At 41.8% G+C, this 26,624-nt stretch overlaps 1 non-coding gene across 1 annotated transcript; it reads left to right on the top strand.

Moving 5' to 3' along the window:
- The first annotated feature begins 12,600 nt into the window (after positions 1 to 12,600).
- Positions 12,601 to 12,707, top strand: LOC136147738 (U6 spliceosomal RNA). Its single transcript, XR_010659384.1, has one exon. It is a non-coding gene; the product is annotated as a U6 spliceosomal RNA (small nuclear RNA).
- The last annotated feature ends 13,917 nt before the right edge of the window (positions 12,708 to 26,624 follow it).

Here is a 26,624-nt window from a genome sequence, read left to right on the forward strand (position 1 = left end):
ATCACTGTGGATGGTGATTGCAGTCATGAAGTGAGAAGATTGTTTCTTGGCAGGAAACCTATGACAGACCTAAAGGGTGTGTTGAAAACACAGACGTTACTCTGCTGACGAAGTTCCAAATAGTGAAGGCTGTGATCTCCCACGTATGGTTGTGAGAACTGAACCATGAAGAAGGTAGAACTCCAAAGAATTGATGCCTTCAAACTATGGTCCTGGAGAATACTCCTGAAAGTCCCTTGGACAGCAAGGAGATCACACCAGTCAATCTTAAGAGAAATCAACCCTAAATACTTTTTGGAAGGACTGATGCTGAAGCTCCAGAATTTTGGTCATCTTATACAAACAGCTGACTCATTGGAAAAGTCCCTGATGCTGGGAAAGACAGAGAGCAGAAGAGGGTGTCAGAGGGTGAGATGGTTGGATGCAATCACTGGTGCAATGGATATGAACTTGGGCAAATTGGGAGATGGTCAGGGCCAAGGATGCCTGGCATGCTGAGGTCCATGGGGTCACAAAGAGTCGGCCATGAAAGAACTAAACTGACATTTCTCCAAAGAAGGCATACAGATGGCTAACAAACACATGAAAAGATGCTCAACATTACTCATTATCAGAGAAATGCAAATCAAAACCACAATGAGGTAACATTCATGCCGGTCAGAATGACTGCTATCAAAAAGTCCACAAACAATAAATGCTGGAGAGGGTGTGGAGAAAAAGGAACCCTCTTACACTGTTGGTGGGAATGCAAACTAGTACACCCACCATGGAAAACAGTGTGGAGATTCCTTAAAAACTGGAAATAGAACTGCCATATGACCCAGCAATCCCACTGGTGGGCAAACACACCGAGGAAACCAGATCTGAAAGAGACACGTGCACCCCAATGTTCATCGCAGCACTGTTTATAATAGCCAGGACATGGAAGCAACCTAGATGTCCATCAGCAGATGAATGGATAAGAAAGCTGTGGTACATATACACCATGGAATATTACTCAGCCATTAAAAATAATGCATTTGAATCAGTTCTAATGAGGTGGATGAAACTGGAGCCTATTATGCAGAGTGAAGTAAGTCAGAAAGAAAAACACCAGTATAGTAATATTAACGCATATATATAGAATTTAGAAAGATGGTAATGATGACGCGAGACAGCAAAAGAGACACAGATGTAAAGAACAGACTTTTGGACTCTGTGGGAGAAGGCGAGGTTAGGATGATTTGAGAGAATAGCATTGAAACATGTATATTATCCTATGTGAAATAGATCGCCAGTCCAGGTTCGATGCATGAGACAGGGTGCTCAGGGCTGGTGCACTGGGATGACCCTGAGGGATGGGATGGGGAGGCAGGTGGGGGGGGGGTTCAGGATGGGGAACACATGTATACGCAAGGCTGATTCATGTGAATATATGGCAAAAACCACCACAATATTGTAAAGTAATTAGCCTCCAATTAAAATAATTTACAAAAAAGAAAATTAAAAGAATTGTCATCTTCACACACACACAAAAAGAGTCAGCCATGACTGGGCAACTGAACAAAAATATTACCATAAGGATTATCCTCTCCTCACTCTCTTCCTTTTAAATATACACAGAAATGTGTATCTCTAACATATACAAAGAAATCTATCTCTGTTGGTGTTATATCTATCTGTTATAGATGATTCATAAGGATTATCTCCTCCTTTCCTTTCTTCCACAAACACAAAGAAATCTATATATCTCACAGATAATCCAGAAGGAGATGGAAAGTCCCCTCAGCAGAGCGAACTTTGCTCATCCTTCTGAAATAACTTATGGCAAAATAATCCCCCCCAAAAGTGATAATCTGTGTGTATGTGTCATCATTGAATCAGGTGGCTGTTACTGACAAGAAGTGCAAAACTGGAGATTAAAGAAAAGATCATTGAAAAAGCAAGAGAGTTCCAGAAAAACATCTACTTCTGCTTCATTGACTATGCCAAAGTCTCTGACTGTGTGGATCATAACAAACTGTGGAAAATTCTTCAAGAGATGGGAATACCAGACCACCTGACCTGCCTCTTGAGAAATCTGTATGCAGGTCAGGAAGCAACAGTTAGAGCTGGACATGGAACAAAAGACTGGTTCCAAATCGGGAAAGGAGTACATGGCTGTATATTGTCACCCTGCTTCTTTAACTTATATGCAGAGTACATCATGAGAAACACTGGGCTGGATGAAGCACAAGCTGGAATCAAGATTGTCGGGAGAAATATCTAACTTCAGAGATGCAGATGACACCACCTTTATGGCAGAAAGTGAAGAAGAACTAAAGAGCCTCTTGATGAAAGTAAAAGAGGAGAGTGAAACAGTTGGCTTAAAACTCATCATTCATAAAACTAAGATCATGGGATCTGGTCCCATCACTTCATGGCAAATAGATGGGGAAGCAATGGAAATAGGGAGAAACTTTATTTTTGGGGGGCTCCAAAATGACTGCAAGATGGTGACTGCAGCCATGAAATTAAAAGATGCTTGCTCCTTGGAAGAAGAGTTATGACCAACCTAGAGAGCATATAAAAAAGCAGAGACATTACTTTGCCAACAAAGGTCTGTCTAGTCAAAGCTATGGTTTTCCCAGTGGTCATGTATGGATGTGAGAGTTGGACTATAAAGAAAGCTGAGTGTTGAAAAATTGATGCTTTTGAACTGTGGTATTGGAGAAGACTCTTGAGAATCCCTGGGACTGCAAGAAGATCCAATCAGTCCATCCTAAAGGAAATCAGTCCTGAATATTCGTTGGAAGGACTGATGCTGAAGCTGAAATTCTAATACTTTGGCCACCTGATGTGAAGAACTGACTCATTTGAAAAGACCCTGATGCTGGGAAAGATTGAAGGTGGGAGGAGAAGGGGACGATAGAGGATGAGATGGTTGGATGGCATCACTGACTCAATGGACATGAGTTTGAGTAAACTCCAGGAGTTGGTGAAGGACAGGGAGGCCTGGCATGCTGCAATTCCTGGGGTCACAAAGAGTTGGACATGACTGAGTGACTGAACTGAAAAGAAGAAAAAGGAAGTCCCATTCGTTCCCTCCAACCTCCCTGACTTGGGCTGCGATCCCGTCCCTGGCCCCTGAGCAGGTGTGGGTGCCCATGCTGGACTGGATGGGCAGAGACCGCGGGCGGGTGCTGGTAATAGGGCCCCCCCCCCCAAACCTGTACTGTCTGGTTTGCTTGGCTGGGAACAGAGTCCCCGGGCACCTAAAGGGTGGCGGCCCAACGCTCTGACCTCCGGGACCTTGGAAAGTCACCTAACTCTAGGTCTCCTGGTGCTCTGATGCCCAATTCAAGCCTCCTTCCTGACAGCGGAGCCTCCTGGGCTCCTCGGCAGGGTGCTGTGGCCCAGGCTGGGGGGAGGCTAGAGGGCAGGGGTGAAGCTTTAGGGGGAGAAGTACTGAGACCAAGCCCTTGAGTGTTTCCTCAGGTACTTTCCACTGTAATTCACAGCCCAGGAAGCTGATTTTCCCTAAGGACCTCCTTGCAAGGGGAACAAGAGTTGGGCAGGAAGAATTGCTATTACCTTGTGGACATTTCCTGTAGCTATAACTTGACCAGCAGTGCCCACTTGCACCTCCAATTCACAATTCTTGGGGGCTGTAATGACAAGTTGCCCTCAGGAAAGGTCTTGGGCAGGTGTTGCAGAAACACAGTCCAAACAGAATCGACATTCAAACAGCCACCATGACAGGTAAAGATCCTAGATTCTTTATGGGAAAATAACCCAAACCACCACAGGACATGATGATCAGTGAGGGGCGTGACAATCAAAACAACAAGAAATTAAATCCCATCAGTCAGAATGTCACATGTCTACAAACAGTAAATGCAGGAGAGAGCCAGGAGATGGTTCAACCCCACTACATGGTTGGTGAGAATGGACACTGCCAGCAGCCCTTAAAAAAGACAGTCTTCACATGCCAAAGGAAAAAAAGACCTTTCGGACAAGCTAAACCTAGTATTGTCATTCCTCCTGTAATAATTAGATGCTGAACGGCTTGTCCTGTGGCCATTTTTTTCTTGTTTTCCTTAAAGGATTTGAGGAAAGTTACCTGTCACACTTGGCTTCTTGAGTCGGTTGTGTTTGGAATTTATTTCTGCAATACTCGCCTAGGACCTTTCCGGAGGGCAGCTGTCATTAGCAGCCCCATAGGCCTTGTGAATGGAGGTACCGGTAAGCACACGTGTACAAGTTGTAGTTACAGAAAACGTCCACAAGGCGGCAGCACTTCTTCATGCCCAACTCTGGTTCTCAGGCAACCAGACACTTAAGGAGAGTTGGTCTCCCGGCCTGTGATTTAAGAGTGGAATGTGCCTGAGCAAACACTCAAAGGCTTGTGTCTCACTGCTTCTAAGCTTCTCCCCTCCCCTGCAGACTCATACCAACCTTGGCCACAGGCCCTGGTGAGGGGCCTAGAAGGCTGCACTCCCTTCAAAGGGCCTTGAATTGGGGACCTCAGCAACTTTGTTCAATAACCTCTAAGGCAAAGAAGTGAAAAAAGAACAGATATGCTATATGTATATGTCATAACAGAATCAGGAGCTTTTACACTGACAAGCACAAAACTGCAAATCAAATACAGGTCAACATTGTATAGGCATGAGATTAAAGAAAAGAAAAAGGTATTGTCTATTTTATTCCCTCTGATCTCCCTGACTTGGGCTGCTTGCCATATGTGGAACCTGACCAGGCTTAAGTCCCATGACTGGGCAGGCTTGAGTCCCATGATTGGGCAGGAGAGAGGCTGAGACAGTCAGACTGGGTGCCCTTAACTGAGCCTGCTCTTAAACCTTAGCATCTGGTTTAGAGGTAGTAACTACATCTACAAGTTGTAGTTACAGGTTTTGCCCTGGCTGGGACAATAGACCCTAGTGCACCCAAAGGATGGCGGCTCGACCCTCTAGCCACAGGGACCTTGGTAAAGTCACCCTCCTCCAGGTCCCCTGGTGCTGGGGTCCCCAGCTGAAGCCTCCTTCCTGAGAGTGCAGCCTCCTAGGCACCTCAGCGGGGAGCAGTGCCCCAGGTTGGGATGAGTCTGAAAGGGAGGGGTGAAGCCTTAAGGGGAAGAAGTAGTGAGACAAGTTCTTGGGTGTTTGCTCAGGCACATTCTACTCTTAGTCACAGCCCTTGGAAAACTTTCCCAAAGACTCCGTTTGCCTGAAGAACCAGAGTTGGACATGAAACAGTGCTGCCTCCTGGTGGCCCCTTCCTGTAATAACACCATGAAGAGCTCTGCTGCTCGACATTTAATATCCACAAGGATCTAGGGGCTATACAAAATTAAACACATGCCCTCAAGAGATGTCTTACGGTGGTCATGAAAAAAGAATTCAAAACAAGGTAGGCATTAAAGAAGCCAATATCAAGAAGTAAGTTTAACTCATGCCCTTTTAAAAAAAATCACATGAAACTATGTCAACTTCACTAAACATTAGAGAAATGCAAATCTAAACTACAGCAAGGCATCACATCACACTGGTCAGAATGGCCATTGCCAAATACCCCACAAACAGTGAGTACTAGTGTGCAGACAAGGGAACCCTCCTCTACTGATGTTTGGGGTGGAAATTGTAACAGCCACTGTGGAGGACACCGTGAGGGTTCCTTCAGACACGAAAATGAGAATGAAATTAGAAAACTCCCTAAGACCAAACACAAAATAAGCTCCAAGTAGTGTAAATGTCTAATGGTAATGATGGATACTATGAAATTCTTGAGGAAAATATAAACAGGACATGATCTGAGATAAAATGCAGCAAGTCTTCTGTGGCTCTACCTCTCAGAATAATGAAAAATAAACCACAGATCAGAAAATGGGACCTCATTAACCTGAAAACCATTTGCCTACAAAGGAAACCCTAACCGTGAGACAAGCACAACCCTCAGAACAGGGGAAAGATTTGCAATGAAGATACCCACAGGGAATTCATCTCCAAAACATACAAACAGCTCGTGCAACTCAGTATCAAAAATAAACACAACCCAAGAACAAAATGGGCCAAAGATTGAAATGGATATTTCTCTTAGGAAGACCTACAGATTGCAGTTAGGCACATTTCCACAAGGAAAGCCCAAGAATACTGGAGTGGGTAGCCTATCCCTTCTCCAGGGGATCTTCCTGACCCAGGAATTGAACCAGGGTCTCCTGCATTGCAGGTGGATTCTTTACCAACTGAGATATTATTAGAGAGACACAAATCAAAAGTCCAATGAGCTAAGCACTCACATTGGTCAGAATGGCCATTTTAAAACATCTTAAAAAATAACTGTTAGGACTTCCCTGGTGCTGTAGTGATTAAGAACCAGCCTGCAAAAAAAAAAAAAAAAAAGAACCAGCCTGCAAATGCAGGAGACACAGGTTCAATCCCTGGTCTGAGAAGATTCCACATATGTGGGACAACTAAGCCCATGGACCAAAACTGTTGAGCCTGTGCTCTAGAGACCTTGAACCACAACTATTGAGCCCTTGAAATGCAACTCCTGGAGCCTGGCACTCTACAGCCCACATTCTGCAACCAGAAGCCACCACAATGAGAAGCTGCACCATGAAACTAGAGAGTAGTCCCCGCTTGCTGCAGATAGAGAAAACCTATGCTCAGCAACCAAGACTCAGTGCAACCAATGATAAATGAATAAATAAAATTATTTTAAAAAGAATAAATGCTAGAGAGAGTGCAGAGACAAGGGAACCCTCCTGCACTGTTTATCGCAATGTAAATAGGTTCATCCAGTAGGGAGAACACATGGAGGTTCATTTAAAAAGTAACATAGAAGTACTTCAGGACCCAGCAATCCCATGTCTTGGCATAAATCTGGAGAAAATAAAAAATTTTAAAGATACGAGAACCCCAGGAATCTCAGCTCCACAAAGGATAATAGCCAAGTCTGGGAAGCAATTTAATTGATGAAATTATAGATGAATGGATACACAATGGGGTACATACACACAATGCAATGTTTCTCAACCAAAAAGAAGTAGGAAAGAATTCCAAGTCCAGCCACAGAAAAGAAGGTCAAGGTGATCATTTCAAGTGAAGTAAGGGAGACAGGGACAGACAAGTATCATATAGCACTCCTAGATGTAATCTAAAAATGGATGCAAATGAACTTTACAAAAGAGAAACAGATTCACAGACTTAGAATCTAAGAAACTTATGGCTACTAAAAAAGAAATGTGGAGAAGGCAGAGAATAATTAACTGGTTCAGATCAATATATACACATTAAAACAGGTGCTACCGTTGTTTCATCACTAAGTCACATCTGACTCTGTGTGACCCCGTGGACTGCAGCCCACCAGGCTCCTCTGTCCATGGGATTTCCCAGGCAAGAATATTGGAATGGATTGCCATTTCCTCCACCAGGGCAGCTTTCTGACACAGGGATCGAACCCATGTCTCCTGCAAGTCTCCTGCACTGCAGGTGGATTCTTTACCACTGAGTCAGCAGGGAAGTCATAAAACAGGTGCTGAAGGGCTCTTAATAGTCACAAGTCCAACAGGGCTTCACATGACATCTGCCCTCAAGAGATGCCCTGGGAAAATCATTGCAAAAGAATTCCAAACAGGGCCAAGTTTCAAGAAGCCAGTTTCAAGAGGTAAATTGTACTCACAAGGTGTAAAATAATAAAAGCATATGCGAAGATACTCCACAGTAATTATTAAACCAATGCCAATCAAAACTTCAATAAGCTATCACCTTACACTAGTCACAATGGCCATCATCGAAAAGATCTACAAAGAATAAATACTGTAGAGAATGTACAGAAAATAGAATCTTCCTACAACCTTGGTGGGAATGTAACTGCTGAAGCCATGATGGAAAACAGCATGGAGGTTCCTTGAGACATTTAACATAGAGGTATCATATGATCCTGCAATCCTATTCCTGGGCTTAGATCCAAAGAAAATCATCATTCAAAATGACACATGCACCTCGATTTTCAGGGCAGCACTATTTACAATAACCAAGTCTTAGAATCCACCAAAATGACCATTGACACAAATATGAAGACTACATTGTACATACACTAAAACACTACTCAGCCTTAAAATAGAACGAAATAATCATATTGGCACCAGCATGGATGAACCAAGATATCATAATTCTAAGTGAGGTAGGCCAAAGATAAAAAGACAAACATCCTAAGATATCACATACAGTTAGAATGTATAAATTCATATCATTGAACTAATGTACAAAACAGAAACAGCCTGAGAAAACCAAATTCTGATTATCAAAAGAAAGTTAGAAGGGAGGGATAAATTAAGAGTTTGGGATGAACATATACACATGAATATATGTCAAGTTGATAATGAGAAAGGACCTACTGAATAGAACACGGAACTCTCCTGAACATACTGTAATAATGTATATGAGAAAAAAACAGAAAAAATATATATACATCCACGTATAACTGAATCAAGTTCATGTAAACCTAAAACTAAACATGGAAAATCAACTCTACTCCAATACAAAATAACAATTCAATTACAAGCTAAATTACCTTGGCTCAGTCTAGGGGAAACCAGACAGTTGTACCCCATGAATTAGCATGTGATATGCTGATATTAATATGATACCAGCAAAGGTTTTCAGTCAGCAGAACACAGAGCAGCAACACACCCAAAGGTGCCTGAGCTCATGTGAAGGCGACAAGGTGAAGAGAAGGAAAAGGACCACAGGTTAATCAGGCAACACCCTCAATTCAGACATAGGGAATCTCCGAGGAGACAGGACACACTGCAGGTAAAGAGCAGACATGTGGTCTCTGTGTACACAGGGTCCTGACCCACGTGGATGGGGTGAGAGCCACACAATCCCCAGATCCTGCACCTGGGGACACACTTCTACAGTCTCCAAGGTGACACCACCTCCCTAGATCCTGCACCTGGGGTAGCAGGACCCTTGGTTAGGACACCAGGTCTCTGCTGGTTGGGGCCCTAAGGTGGAAACGAGTGGGTTCCTGTAAACTCCTGGTATGGTAGAAAGAAGTGTAGGGTCTGTCTCCTCTCCCCACTATTGTTTTAGAGAAGTCCTCCTGTTTTCACTGTGGTTCTGTGTGATTTTTTCTGGTTTGAGAGTACATGCTAGAGGTGAACACACTCCCTTGGTTCTGGCAGCCTCTGTCTTTCTTGTCCCACCGAAGTATTGAGAAAACAGCAGAGCTGGGCTGAAAGACGAGGGGCAGCTCTGTCCTCTTCGGAGGAGAGAGTTGACGGGAAGGAAACCACAGCAGCAACCTCACCTGCTGCCCATTGACTTTATGCCCGATTCCTGTGCCCTGGAACCAATTCAGCAGGTGAACCTGCCTCCCTACTCAACCTGAATGTGCTGGAAAATTGGAATGATTGCCAGGTAGCCACCTGAGGAGTCGCCAGGAGCCCCAGGGAAGGTGGACCCGGCAGGGGACAGACTAGGAGCCCTACAGCACTGACCCCGGGAGGGCCATGGAGCCCCACTCAGAGGAGAGCACGGTTACCCAGAGCAGCCCACCTCAGCCCCAGAGCCCAGACATCTGAGCACTGACGTTCAGACACAGGCACGGAGTTTTCCAGGACAGAGGCCAGGCCAGGTCTCTACCCGGGGCTCCATGTCCTGGTGCACAGAGTACAAGGTCAGGTCTAAATGTTCTCATTGCAGAAAGTGCACAGTCTCATCCTATCATAATCAGTGTAGACCAGACTTTGTTCAGTTGCTCTATTTTCATATATGAAGTAAAAGAAATCCTACCACTTTCATACATGAAATATGCACTTCCTTGCTCATATATGAAATACAGAAAATTCTACCACTTTCATAGTTGAAATACGCAGCTCTCCTTTCATATATAAAATATAGAAAATTTTACTTTTCAATATGTGCCTCTGTTTTCATATATGAAACATAGAAAATTCAACCACTTTCATATATGATATATGGGCCTCTATTTTCACATATGAAATATAGAAAATTCCCTTTTCAGAGATGAAATATGCATACATAATTTCATGTATGAAATATAGAAAATAGTAATATAATGCCATTTTCAGCAATATGGACCCAGAGATTATTCTATTAAGTGAAGTGAGTCAGAAAGACAATGACAAATACCCTATGATTTCACTTTTATGTGGAATCTAATATATGATGTAAATGAATTTATCTGTGAAACAGAAACTGACTCACTGATATAGAGAATAGTTACCAGTGCAGAGAGGGAGGTGGCAGGGGCAAGACAGGGTAGGGGAAAAGGAGATGCACACTACTCTCTGTAAAGTAAACAAGCTGCTATGGCATAGTATACAGCAGAGTGAGATAAAGTGATAACTTTAAATAGAGTATATTCCATAAAAACATTGAATCACTATGTTGAACACCCAAAACAAATATAGGAATGTAAATCAACTGTACTTCAGTTTAAAAATTTTGTTGATGGCTAGCTACAAACACAAAAAATAATCAACAATAAAAAAGTTAGCAAAATAAAACTGGGGTATTTTTAAAAACAGAAGATTCCATCCATCAAGAAGTTAATTTTGATGAGATTTAAAATAACCGTATAAAGTAGTTTTAGTCTCTTAAAATTTGCTTCACAGCGAACTAATTAGTCAAGCCAATTAATCTAACTGCAGAATAAATATACTTTTTTGAAAGTTGCTTTTATCAGTGTTCTCTAACAAACACTTTATTTAATGTTATTTTTGATGCCTACACATTGATTTCAGTTCACAGTGTCATATAAATAAAAGTCACTTAGCAATCTTCTGGTTTCAAATTAAGACTTTCATATGTATTAAGATGTAAGACAGTATACTTGATTTAGAACAGTTATTTTAAGTCTTTATAAAGCATTACTCAAAAGGCACAATGATTTTCATTCTGGTCCCTGGACTGGTATTTGCAAATCTACTAAATCAAAAGCTTTGGAACTGCTCTCCGACAATTTGAGTTCATAAGCCCTCCAGGCAATTCTGAAGCACTGAAGCATGCTGAAGTTTGAGAACTATTGCCCTAGAAATCCAGGCAAGGCTCACATTTTACTGAGCCCAAGTTGTAAGACTTAGTATCATCATAAATTACAGTAGATTTTTGATTATTTTGGTTAAAGAACAATGGCAAATGTGTTCACTCTACAAATGTAAATACTATATTTTCATACATAAAATATAAAAAATTCTAATTTCATATGTGAACTATGCAGTGGTATTTTCATATATGAAATATAGAAATTCCATTTTCACATGTGAAATATGCACCTATATTTTCTATATGAAATATAGAAAACTCAATTTTCATACTGAAATACATATTTTCATATGTGAAATATAGAATATTCTACTTTCATACATGAAATATGCACCTATATGTTCATACATGAAATACAGAAATATAGACCTGGGTTTGATCTCTGGGTCAGGAAATTCTCCTGGAGAAGGGAATGTCTACCCACTCCAGTAATTTTGCCTGGAGAATACACTGGACAGAGGAGCCTGGCGGACTACAATTTCTCCTTGTGAGGAAAGCTATGACCAACCCAGACAGCGTTTTAAAAAGCAGAGACATCACTTTGCTGACAAAGGTCTTTGCAGTCAAAGCTAACAGCCAAGACAGGGAAGCAGGCTAATTATAGAAGCACACATGAATGGAGCCAGGAGGTGGGGTACGTGTACACAATGCAACATACCCCAACCACACAAAGTAGGATATAATGCAAGTCCAGCCACAGAAAAGGAAGCAGACATGGTCATTCCAAGAGAAGTAAAGAAGACAGGGAGATACCAGTATCACATGATATCACTTCTAGGTGTAATCTGAAAATGGATACAAATGAACATCTTTCAAAAAGAGACACAGCCTCAAAGACTTAGAAGGGAAACTTCCAGTCACCAAGAAAGTAAGATGTGGGGCAGGGAGAAATGAGCTGCTTCAGACTGACATATGCACATAACCATTTCTAACGTAAGACTCCAGGACCCACTGTGTAACACAAGGAATCTTACATCACACTATGTAAGCACCTATATAGAAAAAGAACCCCCCCAAAACATGTATACATCTATGTGGAAGTGAACCAGTTGCAGGACATTGAAAAGGAAAAACAAACAAACAAACAAAAAAAACCAACAAGATTTTGATTCACCTTTATACTCTAGTTCAAATAATAGATTAAAAACAGAAAAAATGGGAAAAAATGCTAACTATTCCCTCCAGGCAATAGTGACCTGGGCTGGTGTCACATCCCTGGAGCCAGAGTGGCTTGCGTCCCAAGGCTGGAGAGTCCTGGGACCAAGGGAGCTGGGAGCATGTGGCAGGCAGTGTACCTCCAAAATGGACCCGGAGTATTCTTCCCCTCTGCAGAGGCCCTAACATCCAGATACAGGCAGGAGAAATTAAGACCTTGGAGTTAACATACACACATTAATGTGTCAGACAGATGATCCAGAAGAAGCTACTGAAAAGCAGAGGGAAGTTTATGAACACATTGTAATGACCTAAACGGGAAAAGGACCTGAAAGAGAACAGATAAGCAGCTATTCATAACTGAATCGAGTTCATGTACACCTGAAACAGACATCAGAAATCAACTATAGTGCTCGCTTCGGCAGCACATACTCTAAAATTGGAATGATACAGAGAAGATTAGCATGGCTCCTGCGCAAGGATAACACGCAAATTCGTGAAGTGTTCCATATTTTTTATTTTTATTTATTTTTTTTTAATATTATTTTATTAGTTGGAGGCCAATCACTTTATAACATTTCAGTGTGAAGTGTTCCATATTTTTTAAAAGAATGAAACTAGAACACTTTCTAACACCATACACAAAAATAAACTCAAAATGGATTAAAGATCTAAATGTAAGAACAGAAACTATAAACCTCCTAGAGAAGAATATAGGCAAAACACTCTCCGACATATATCACAGCAGGATCCTCTATGACCCACCTCCCAGAATATTGGAAATAAAAGCAAAAATAAACAAATGGGACCTAATGAAACTTAAAAGCTTTTGCACAACAAAGGAAACTATAAGCAAGGTGAAAAGACAGCCCTCAGATTGGGAGAAAATAATAGCAAACAAGGCAACAGACAAAGGATTAATCTCAAAAATATACAAGCAACTCCTGCAGCTCAATTCCAGAAAAATAAGTGACTCAATAAAAAAATGGGCCAAAGAACTAAACAGACATTTCTCCAAAGAAGACATACAAATGGCTAACAAACACATGAGAAGATGCTCAACATCACTCATTATCAGAGTAATGCAAATCAAAACCACAATGAGGTACCATTACATGCCAGTCAGGAAGGCTGCTATCCAAAAATCTACAAGCAATAGATGCTGGAGAGGGTGTGGAGAAAAGGGAACCCTCTTACACTGTTGGTGGGAATGCAAACTAACAGCTGCTATGGAGAACAGTGTGGAGATTTCTTAAAAAACTGGAACTAGAACTGACATATGACCCAGCAATCCCACTCCTGGGTATACACACCGAGGAAACCAGATCTGAAAGAGACATGTGCACCCCAGTGTTCATCACAGCACTGTTTATAATAGCCAGGACATGGAAGCAACCTAGATGCCCATCAGCAGATGAATGGATAAGAAAACTGTGGTACATATACACCATGGAATATTACTCAGCCATTAAAAAGAATTCATTTGAATCATTTCTAATGAGATGGATGAAACTGGAGCCCATCATATAGAGTGAAGTAAGCCAGAAAGATAAAGACCAATACAGTATACTAATGCATATATATGGAGTTTAGAAAGATGGTAACGATAACCCTATATGCAAAACAGGGAGACACAGATGTACAGAACAGACTTTTGGACTGTGTGGGAGAAGGCGAGGGTGGGATGTTTCGAGAGAACAGCATCGAAACATGTATATTATCTAGGGTGAAACAGATCACCAGCCCAGGCTGGAGGCATGAGACAAGTGCTCGGGCCTGGTGCACAGGGAAGATCCAGAGGAATCGGGTGGAGAGGGAGGTAGGAGGGGGGATCGGGATGGGGAATACATGTAAATCCATGGCTGATTCATGTCAATGTATGACAAAGACCACTATAATATTGTAAAGTAATTAGCCTCCAACTAATAAAAATAAATGGAAAAAAAAAAAGAAGAAATCAACTATATTCCGACATAAAATTACAAGGAAATTACAGAATTAAAAAAAAAAAGGGAGATTGTAGCATGGAGAAGTGCTGCCGCCTTGTGGCCATTTTCTGTAACAACACCATGCAGAGCTGAGATGCGGGGGATTAAATATTCTTGAGGATCCAGGGGCTGTAAGTAAAAAACGCCTGCCCTTGAGAAAAGTCCTAAAAGTAGTCATTGAAAAAGAATTCAAAATGGGGAAGGCCTTCAAGAATCCAACTACAAGAGCTAGTTCATGGCATTTTTAAAAAATCACATGAAAAGATGGAAACATCGCTAAATAATAGAGAAATGCAGGTCTAAGCTGCAGTGAGGTATCACACCACTCTGGCAGGAATGGCCCTTGTCAAACACTCTGCAATTAACAAGTGCTGGAGGGGGTGTGGAGACAAAGGGAACCCTTCTCCACTGATGCTTGGGATGTAAATTAGTAACAGCCACTATGAAGGACACCTCTGAAGGTTTCTTCAGCTATGAAAATGAGAATAAGGTTAGAATACTCCCTGACACCATATTCAAAAATAAATTCCAAATAGTATATCTAAGTATATAAACACCCAGTTGTGGATGTGACTGGTGATAGAAGCAAGGTCCAATGCTGTAAAGAGCAATACTGCATAGGAACCTGGAATGTTAGGTCCATGAATCTAGGCAAATTGGAAGTGGTCAAACAGGAGATGACAAGAGTGGACGTTGACATTCTAGGAATCAGCGAACTAAGATGGACTGGAATGGGTGAATTTAACTCAGATGACCATTATATCTACTATTATGGGCAGAAATCCCTTAGAAGAAATGGAGTAACCATCATAGTCAACAAAAAAGTCCGAAATGCAGTACTTGGATGCAGTCTCAAAAACGACAGAATGATCTCTGTTCATTTCCAAGGCAAACCATTCAATATCACTGTAATCCAAGTCCATGCCTCAACCAGTAACGCTGAAGAAGCTGAAATTGAATGATTCTATGAAGACCTACAAGACTTTTTAGAACTAACGCCCAAAAAAGATGTCCTTTTCATTATAGGGGACTGGAATGCAAAAGTAGTAACTCAAGAAGCACCTGGAGTAACAGGCAAATTTGCCTTGGGTACAGAATGAAGCAGGGCAAAGACTAATAGAGTTTTTCTAAGAGAACGCATTGGTCATAGCAAACACCATCTTCCAACAACACAAGAGAAGACTCTACACATGGACATCACCAGATGGTCAATACTGAAATCAGATTGATTATATTCTTTGCAGTCAAAAATGGAGAAGCTCTATACAGTCAGCAAAAACAAGCCTGGGAGCTGACTGTGACTCAGATCATGAACTCCTTATTGCCAAATTCGGACTTAAATTGAAGAAAGTGGGGAAAACCACTAGACCATTCAGGTATGACCTAGATCAAATCCCTTATGATTATACAGTGGAAGTGAGAAATAGATTTAAGGGACTAGATCTGATAGACAGAAAGCCTGATGAACTATGGATGGAGGTTCGTGACATTGTATAGGAGACAGGGATCAAGACCATCCCCAAGAAAAAGAAATGAAAAAAAGCAAAATGGCTGTCTGAGGAAGCCTTACAAATAGCTGAGAAAAGAAGAGAAGCGAAAAGCAAAGGAGAAAAGGAAAGATATACCCATTTGAATGCAGAGTTCCAAAGAATAGCAAGGAGAGATTAGAAAGCCTTCCTCAGTGATCAGTGCAAAGAAATAGAGGAAAATAATAGAATGGAAAAGACTAGAGATCTCTTCAAGAAAATTAGAGATACCAAGGGAACATTTCATGCAAAAATGGGCTCAATAAAGGACAGAAATGGTATGGCCCTAACAGAAACAGAAGATATTAAGAAGAGGTGGCAAGAATTCACAGAAGAACTGTACAAAAAAGATCTTCACAACCCAGCTAATCATGATGGTGTGATCACTCACCTAGAGCCAGACATCCTGGAATGTGAAGTCAAGTGGGCCTTAGGAAGCATCACCATGAACAGCTAGTGGAGGTGATAGAATTTCAGTTGAGCTATTTCAAATCCTGAAAGATGATGGTGTGAAAATGCTGCACTCACTATGCCAGCAAATTTGGAAAACTCAGCAGTGGCCACAGGACTGGAAAAGGTCCGTTTTCATTCCAATCCCAAAGAAAGGTAATGACAAAGAATGCTCAAACTACCACACAATTGCACTCATCTCACACGCTAGTAAAGTAATGCTCAAAATTCTCCAAGCCAGGCTTCAGCAATACATGAACCGTGAACTTCCAGATGTTCAAGCTGGTTTTAGAAAAGGCAGAGGAACCAGAGATCAAATTGCCAACATCTGCTGGATCAATGAAAAAGCAAGAGAGTTCCAGAAAAACATTTATTTCTGCCTTATTGACTACGCCAAAGCCTTTGACTGTGTGGATCACAACAAACTGTGGAAAATTCTTCAAGAGATGTGAATACCAGACCACCTGACCTACCTCTTGAGAAATCTGTATGCAGGTCAGGAAGCAACAGTTAGAACTGGACATGAAACAACAGACTGATTCCAAATAGGAAAAGGAGTTTGTCAAGGCTGTATATTGTTACCCTGCTTATTTAACTTATATGCAGAGTATATAATGAGAAACACTGGCCTGGATGAAGCACAAGCTGGAACTAAGACTGCCAGGAGAAATATCAGTAACCTCAGAGATGCGGATGACACCACCCTCATGGCAGAAAGTGAAGAGGAACTAAAGAGCTTTTGATGAAAATGAAAGAGGAGAGTGAAAAAGCTGGCTTAAAACTCCACATTCAGAAAACTAAGATCATGGCATCTGGTCACATCACTTCCTAGCAAATAATGGGGAAACAGTGGAAACAGTGGCTGACTTTATTTTTTTGGCCTCTAAAGTCACTGCAGATGGTGACTGCGGTCATGAAATTAAAAGACGCTTACTACTTGGAAGGAAAGTTATGACCAACCAAGACAGCATATTAAAAAGCAGAGACATTACTTTGTTAACAAAGTCCGTGTAGTCAAGGCTATGGTTTTCCAGTGGTCATGTATGGATGTGAGAGTTGGACTATAAAGAAAGCTGAGTGCCAAAGAATTGATGCTTTTGAACTGTGGTGTTGGAGAAGACTCTTGAGAGTCCCTTGGACTGCAAGGAGATCCAACCAGTCCATCCTAAAGGAGATCAGTCCTGGATGTTCATTGGAAGGACTGATGTTGAAGCTGAAACTCCAATACTTTGGCCACCTGATGTGAAGAACTGCCTCATTTGAAAAGACCTTGATGCTGGGAAAGATTGAGGGCAGAAGAAGAAGGGGACGACAGAGGATGAGATGGTTGGATGGCATCACTGACTCAATGGACATGAGTTTGGGTAAACTCTGAGGGATGGTGATGGACAGGGAGGCCTGGCGTGCTGAGGTTCATAGGGTCAGAAAGAGTTGGACATGACTGAGCGACTGAACTGAAGTATATCAAATGTAAGGATGGATACTATTAAATTCTTGAGAAAAATAGAAACAGGACTTGATTTGACATATAGTATAGCAAATTCTTTGTGGAGCCATATCTTAGGATAATGAACAATAAACTACAAACCAGAAAAAGGGACTGATTAGTTTTAAAAGCACTTGAATACCAAGGAAAATAAAAAATGGAACACAAACATAAGGATTTCATCTCTAAAACATACAAACAGCCCCTGCCACTCAGTATCAAAAATACATACACCACGAGAAAAAAATGGGACAAAGTTTGAATGAAAGCAGAGGGTTCAAATGACAGGATAAAAACAGAATAAATAACAAAAGGTGCTGACTCTATTACATTCCAGCCATAGTGACCTGGGCTGCTGTCACGTCCCTGAAGCCTGGGCAGGCTTGTTTCCCAAGGATGGACTGTCATGGGGCTGATGGAGCTGGGGAGGGTGTGCCAGCCAATGAACCCTGCCCCGTGAACCTGTGAGCCTGCTCCCCTCTGCCCAGGCCCACAACCTCCAGATCCAGGAGGGTCCTCCTGCAGTGAAACCACGGCTACTGCACCCAAAGGATGTGGAGCCTCTGGGCTGGAAGAACTTTGAAGAACCCCGTGGGCTCCTTTCTCCTGGTGCTGGGGATCCTACCTCCAGCCTCCTTCCTTAGGGTCCTCCCATCTATGGATGAAAGCACCCTCCCCAGAGTAGTGTTGCAGGAACTGGGATGTGTCCAGGGGACAGGGGTAAGGAAGGAAGAACGGGAGACAAGTCTTAAGTGCTTCTTTTGGCACGATCCACTCTGACAATCCAGGAACAGGACTTTCCCCAAGGCTCTGGTTACCTCAGTAACCCGAGCTGGGCATAAAGACATGCTGCCACCTTGTGGCCATTTCCCATAACAACAACTTTGAAACCCTTGCTCATGGGCACTTCATATTCCCAGGGCCAGCAGGGCTGTGAGTAAAGACCACCTGCCCTCAAGAAATGTCCTAAGGGAGATCATCAGAAAAATATTCAAAACAGGGAAAAAAATTTGAATACTCATTCAAGAAGCTAACTTGAATAAGTAAGATTAACTCACACTGTTTAAAAAAACACATGAAAATATGTCAATATCATTAAATATGAGAGAAATGAAAATCAAAACTTCAATAAGGTATCACCTCACACTGATGATAGGCCACAGGCAGAAATTCTACAAACAATAAATCCTGGAGCGAGTGTAGAGCACAGGGAACCCTCCCACACTGATGCTGGGAATGGAAATTGGGAGCAGCCACTGTGGAGGACACGGGGCAGGTTCCTTAGCATGAAAATGAGAATGAAATTAGACTGCTCCCTGACACCACACACAAAAATAACTGCAAATAGACTAAAGGTCTAAATAAAAGGACAGATAATGAGAAACTTTTGAAGAAAAAAATCAGAACACACTTTGACATAAAATGCAGCATTTGTGATCCATCTCTCAGAATCATGAAAAATAAAACAAAAACAAACAAATGGGACCTAATAAAGTTAAAAAGCATTTGCACAGCAAAGGAAATCACAAGTGAAAGAAAAAAGACAATCCTCAGAATGGAAAAAATTCTTGCAAACAAAGATGCCCACAAGGAATTTATCTTCAACACATACAAACAACTTGTACAGTGCAATATCAAAAAACAAACAATCCAATAAAAATCAACCAAAGGTCTAAATGCACATTTCTCCAAAGAAGATGTAGAGATGGCTATAAAGCACATAAAAAGATGCTCAGCCTCAGGACTTCTTAGAGAAAAGCAAATCAAATATACAATGAGGTATCATCTCACATTGATCAAAACGGCCATATCAAAAATCCTACAACAGTAAATTCTGCAGAGGCTGTGGAGAGAAGGAAACCCTCCTACACTGTTGGTGGGAATGTAAATTAGTACACCCACTAGGGAGAGCATTATGGTTCTTAGAAAACTAAGCATAGAAATACCAAGTGATCCAGCAATACCATACCTAGGTGTAGATCCAAAGCAAACCAAAATTTAAAGAGACACCTGCATCCCAAGGATCATGGCAGCACTAGGTACAGTAGCAAAGAAACAGAAGCAACTGAAGTGTACATAGACAGATGAATGGACACAGAAGATGGGGTACATGTACACAGTGCAATATAACTCAGAAATAAAGGATGAAACAATGACATTTCCAGTTACAGGGAAAAACCAGAGGTGATCATACGAAGTGAAGTGAGACAGGGAAAGACAGGTATCATAGGATATCACTTCTGCCAGAATCTAGAAATGGATACAAATGAACTTCATTACAAAAGAGAAACAGGTTCACAGACTAAGGAATTGATGTTTACCAAAAAAGAAATGTGGTTGGGGGCAGGGAGTAATTAGCTGGTTCTGATCAATATATACACATTAAAACAGGTGATGTTGTTTAGTCACTCAATTGTGTCCAACTCTACAACTCCATGGACTGTAGCCTGCCAGGCTCCTCTGTTCATGGGATTTTCCAGGCAAGAATACTGGAGTCGGTTGCCATTTCCTTCTCCAGATGATCTTCCCTACCCAAGGATCAAATCCATGTCTCCTGCAAGTGTCCTGCATTGTAGGCGGATCCCTTACCACTGACCCAACAGGGAAGCCACAAAACAGGTGGTGCAGGGCCCTTGAAAGTCCCACAGGGCTTTAAATGACACCCGCCCTCAGGAAATGTCCTGCGCTAAGTCATCGCAAAAGAATTCCAAACAGAGTCAAGTTTCTAGAAGCCAGTTTCAAGAGGTAAACTGTACTCACAATGTGTAAAATAATAAAAGCACATGGAAAGATACTCATCAATAATTATTAAATCAATGCCAACCAAAACTTCAATAAGGTATCACCTTACACTAGTCACAATGACCATCATTGAAAAGATCTACAAAGAATAAATAAATAGAGAACTTATGGAAAAAGGAATCCTCCTACTATCTCAGTGGGAATGTAAATGGTGAAGGTACTGTGAAAAGCAGCACAGAGTTTCCTTGAAACACTAAACATAGAGGTATCATATGATCCTGTAATCTCATCCCTGGACTTAGGTTCAGAAAAAAATCATTCAAAATGACATGTGCACCTTGATATTCAGGGCAGCACTGTTTACAACAGCCAAGACAGAGAATCTGCCCAAGTGTCCATTGACAGAAACATGAAGACTATGTGGTGCATTATACACTGGAATACTACTCAGCCATAAAGCAAAGTGAAATAATGATATTGGCAGTGGCATGGATGAACCAAGAAATTATAATTCTATGTGAGGTGAGTCAGAGAGAGACAGATATGTGATATGTGCAGGTGGAATATATAAATTCATACCAGTGAACTAATGTACCGAACAGACTCACAGCCTGAGAAAACCAAATTCCAATTACCAAAAGAAAGTTAGAAGAGAGTTTGGGATGAAAATATACACACTAATATATATAAGTTGATAATATATTAAGTTTTCTGAATAGAACAATAAACTGTACTGAAAAAATTGTAATAACATATACGAGGGGGAAAAAGTAAAATAGATATATGTCTATGTATAACTGAATCAAGTTCATTTACATTGAAAACAAACAAAAACATCAGAAAGCAACTCTACTCCAATATAAAATAACAATTAAATCACCTGAGCTTGGTGTAGGGGAAACCAGACAGTGATGCCCCTATGAATTAGATATGGGATATGCTATGATATTAATATGACACCTCCAAAGGTTTTCACTCAGCAGAACACAGAGCAGCAACCCAAAGGTGCCTGAGCTCATGTGAACGCGACAAGATGAAGAAAAAGGACCTCAGGTTAATCAGGGCAACACCCGCAATTCAGATGTTGAGAATCTTGGAGGGGACAGGACACACGGCAGGTAAAGAGCGGATATGTGGTCTTTGCGTACACAGGATCCTGACACATGAAGATGGGGTGAGACCCACACAATCCCCAGACCCTGCACGTGGGGTCCCACGACCCTTGGTTAGGACACCAGGTCTCTGCTGGTTGGGCCCCTAAGGTGGAAATGAGTGGGCTCCTGTAACCTCCTGGGATGGTGGAAAGAGGTAGGATCGTTCTCCTCTCCCCACACTTGTCCCAGAGAAGTCCTCCTGTTTTCCCTTCGGTTCTGTATGATATTAACTGTTTCTACAGCTGTCATAATAATGTTGAACACACTACCTTGGTTCTGGCAGGCTCGGTCCTTTCTTGTTCCACTGAGGTGTTGAGAAAACACACCAGACACAGGACTGGGAGATGAGGGGCAGGTCTGGTCTCTGCTGAGGAGGGATGGTCGACTGGAAGGAGATCACAGCAGCAACCTCACCTGCTGCCCTTTGGCTTTTCACCTGATCCGCGTGCCCTGCAATCAGTTCACAGGTGAATCTGCCTCCCTTCCCGCCATGTTTGTGCTGGTGAATTGGAGTAATTACCAGGTAGACACCTGAGGAACCTCCAGGAGCCCCAGGGAGGGTGAACCTTGCAGGGGTAAAGAGGCAAACAGGCCCAGGTCTGTATAAAGTGAATACTGTGAAGCATTAATTCCTAAACAGAAGTGACGCGCTCATGTATTTGTCCCGTTTTCTTAGCTGTGTGTGTGGCCTCCCCGCACACATGATCCTGACCTGTGCAGACGGGGTGAGACTCACACAGTGCCCAGAGCCCCGCCTGGGGTCACACGTCCCCTCAGTCAGGACACCATGGCTGTGGTCAGCCAGCCCCCAATGTATAAACAAGCCAGGTCTCTGGGACCTCTGGGGACCCCAGAAAGAAGTCTAGGGTTGGTCTCTTCTCCCCTCAATTGTCCCTGAGAAGTCAGGCCCCTCCTCTTTTCACTTTGGTTCTGTGTGATTTTTTCTGGTTTGAAAGCTCATGCTAGAGGTGAGCACACCACCTCGGTTCTGGCAGGCTCTGTCTTTCTTGTCCCGCTGAGGTGCTGAGAAAACAGGAGAGCTGGGCTGAGAGACGCGGGGCAGCTCTGTTCTCTTCGGAGGAGTCGGCTAGAAGGAGACCAGAGCAGCAACCTCACCTGCTGCCCATTGACTTTATGCCCGATCCCTGTGCCCTGGAACCAATTCACCAGGTGAACCTGCCTCCCTACTCAACCTGAATGTGCTGGAAAATTGGAACAATTACCACGTAGCCCACCTGAGGGGTCGCCAGGAGCCCCAGGAAGGTGAACCCGGCAGGGGACAGACTAGGAGCCCTACAGCACTGACCCCGGGAGGGCCATGGAGCCCCACTCAGAGAAGAGCACGGTTACCCAGAGAAGCCCACCTCAGCCCCAGAGCCCAGACATCTGAGCACCGACATTCAGATGCAGGCACGGAGTTTTCCAGGACAGAGGCCAGGCCAGGTCTCTACCCGGGTCTCCATGTCCTGGTGCACAGAGTACAAGGTCAGGTCTAAATGGTCTCGTTGCAGAAAGCACATGGTCTCATCTAAACAGCATCAGTGTGGACAGGACTTAGGTCTAAATCTACCGTGTAGACAGAACTTGGTCAGGTTCAGACTTGGTCTCCCAGGAGGCACAGGTCACACACATGCAGGGGCTCTCATCACTGGATGGGGGCTCACCCTCGTGTGGGAACTAGGATGTATGTTTTTCGAAGAAATCATCGCTGGGCTCCACACTTCACCCACATCAGGAGACTGAAAGGATCTGTGTCATTACACATTTCAACAGGCAAAACAACAGTGTCAGCAATTTCTCTGGTCACATGATGGTCAGGATCTGGGAGATCCAGGAACTTCTCAGAGTGCAGTCGTGTCCTGTAAAGACAGACAGGAAGTGGCCAGATTCCAGCATCCCAGGCTTCCAGCAGGAGGTGACCACACTGGAAGTCTTCTCGAAAATATTTTCTTTATCAGTATAAAAATATATTGTTGAAATTTCAAGCATACTACTTATTACTTGCAAACCTAAAATATTCTTAAAAGTTTGGCAACCTCATCTTTGCAGTTTCCATTGTTTCAGATTTTCTAGTTAGAAGCAAGACACCATGTCAAACTACTTTCATCTAATTCTGTTATTTGTTACATTATGAATGAAGGGTCACACTTAAAAGAAAGTTCCTGCCAACAGTTAGTGATTCAAGGAGCACATGAGCTGCAGGTACTTTTTCTTCTAACAGTTTCATTTTTCTCCATGAAGAAAACAGAAAACATAGGCCCCCTGATTTTTTGCTTCTCTGTTCAAAGTGAACTAGAATGAAATTGATATTCATATCAATAGGTAACATTTATGAAGGTTGAAATGTCATACCAAGGAAACAGGGCCTGGAGAAGAGGGAATGCTCCTATGCTGTTAGATGGAAAGCACATCCTAAAATAAAGCTAAAATTAAAATAGGATTTAATTATGACAGTATGTGACTACATAGAGTATGAACCAAGGGTCTACATATAGCAGGCAGTATGTGAGGACAAATTTGATCTCTCAGATGTGAGAGTAAAGGTTAACTGTCAGATATGCAGCTGGTATACACACATTCTTTTAGAATATTGCATGTATCTTTTCAAATTATAGCTTTGTCTCGATGTATGGCTAGGAGTGAGATTGCTGGATCATATGGTGACTGCAACCATGAAGTTAAAAGACGCTTGCTCCTTGGAAGAAAAGCTATGACCAACCTAGACAGCATATTAAAAAGCAGAGACATTACTTTGCCGACAAAAGTCCATCTAGTCAGAGCTATGGTTTTTCCAGTAGTCATGTATGGATATGAAAGTTGGACCATAAAGAAGGCTGAGCACTGCAGAACTGATGCTTTTGAACTGTGGTGCTAGAGAAGATTCTTGAGAGTTCCTTGGACAACATGGAGATCAAACCAGTCAATCCTAAAGGAAATCAACCCTGAGTATTCATTGGAAGGACTGAAGCTGAAACTCTAATACTTTGGCCACCTGATGCGAAGAACTGACTCATTTAAAAGACCCTGATGCTGGGAAAGATTGAGGGCAGGAGGAGAAGGGGATGACAGAGGATGAGATGGTTGGATGGCATCACTGACTCAATGGACATGAGTTTGAGCAAGATCTAGGAGTTGGTGATGGACAGGGAAGCCTGGAGTGCTGCAGTCCACGGGGTCGCAAAGAGTCGGGCACAACTTAGCAACTGAACAACAGCAAAAGTATTAAAAAGGTTCATAAAATGAAAAACTTTCATAAAATGAAGAAGTTTCTGAAAATTTAAAACTTCATGAAATTAAAAACTACTTCATCAAATTAAAAACTTTCTCATAATATTAAAATTATAAAATTATTTATAAAATTAAAAATTTCTACTCCATGAGATACCTTATTCAGAAAACCAAAAGATGAACCACAGACTGGAAGAAATCATTTCCAAAACACATATCAAATAAAGGATCTGTACTCAAATTAGACCAAACAATCCCATTTACATTTGGTAAGGACTGAAAAACACACCTAAAGAATATAAACAGATATGTACATAGATATTTTTATCATGATGTAATTTTTATATCTCTGTGTAGATTTTAACATCTCTGGGTAGATAGATATTGGTATCTCTTGGTATATATATATATATATATATATATATATATATGTAGTAGATATTCCATAAAATTAAAATTTCCATAAAAATAACTTTCATAAACTGAATAACTGGCATCAATTGAATACCTTTCATAAAATTAATACCTTTCATACAATTAATAACATTCATATTACTCAGTTCAGTTCAGTCACTCAGTCATGTCTGACTCATCATGACCCCACAGACTGTAGCACATCAGACTTCTCTGTTTATCACCAACTCCCAGAGCTTACTCAAACTCCTGTGCATTGAGTCGGTGATGCCATTCAACTATCTCATCCTCTGTCGTTCTCTTCTCCTCCTGCCTTCAGTCTTTGCCAGCATCAGGGTCTTTTCAAATGAGTCAGTTCTTCACATCAGGTGGCCAAAGTATTGGAGCTTCAACTTCACCATCAGTCCTTCCAATGAATATTCAGGACTGATTTCCTTTAGGATGGACTGGCTGGATCTCCTTGAAGTCCAAGGGACTCTCAAGAGTCTTCTCCAACCTCACAGTTCAAAAGCATCAATTCTTTGGCGCTCAGCTTTCTTCATAGTCCAACTGTCATATCCATCCATACCTGACTACTGAAAAAACCGTAGCTTTGACTAGACATACCTTCGTTGGCAAAATAAGGTCTCTGCTTTTTAATATGCTCTCTAGGTTGATCATAGCATTACTTCCAAGAAGCAAGCGTCTTTTAATTTCATGACTGCAGTCACCATCTGCAGTGATTTTGGAATCCCCCCAAATAAAGTCTCTCACTGTTTCCATTGTTTCCCCAAGTATTTCCCATGAAGTGATGGGACCAGATGTCATGATCTTAGTTTTCTTTCTTTTTTTAAAATTTTTTTTAAATTTTATTTTATTAGTTGGAGGCCAATTACTTCACAACTTAGTTTTCATATTACTCACTTCCATACAATTACTCACTTTCATATGACTAAAAACTTCCCCAGAAAATTAAAAACTTCCTCAGAAAAATAAAACTTATAAAATTATTTGTAAAATTAAAAACTTTCACTCTATGAAACATCTTATTCAGAAAATCAAATAATGAACCACAAACTGAAAGAGACTATTTCCAAAACACATATCAGATAAAGGATGTATACTCAAATTATACCAAACAGCTCCATTAGAATTTGGTAAGAATCAAAACACAAACCTGGGGGAAAAGGTAAATAGATAATAAATAAGGAAGGAATGAGGACTAGGGTGGGGTAGAGACAGCCCCTTGAGACAGCTAACCCTAGGATCTGACATTCCCACACCTGGTCAATGTCCTGAGAAAACCATCATTCAAACAGGCACGTGCACCCCCACCTTCATCATACCACTACTGACAACAGTTAGGTCAAACCTTAAAGAAATGTGCTGCGTATATTCAGCCGGCCATTACTCAGTCATGAAAACTGCCACTGAAATGATGAGATTATGCCACTGGTCACCACAAG

This window comes from Muntiacus reevesi, chromosome 15 (genome assembly GCF_963930625.1).
Source record: "Muntiacus reevesi chromosome 15, mMunRee1.1, whole genome shotgun sequence".
NCBI classification, from domain to species: domain Eukaryota; kingdom Metazoa; phylum Chordata; class Mammalia; order Artiodactyla; family Cervidae; genus Muntiacus; species Muntiacus reevesi.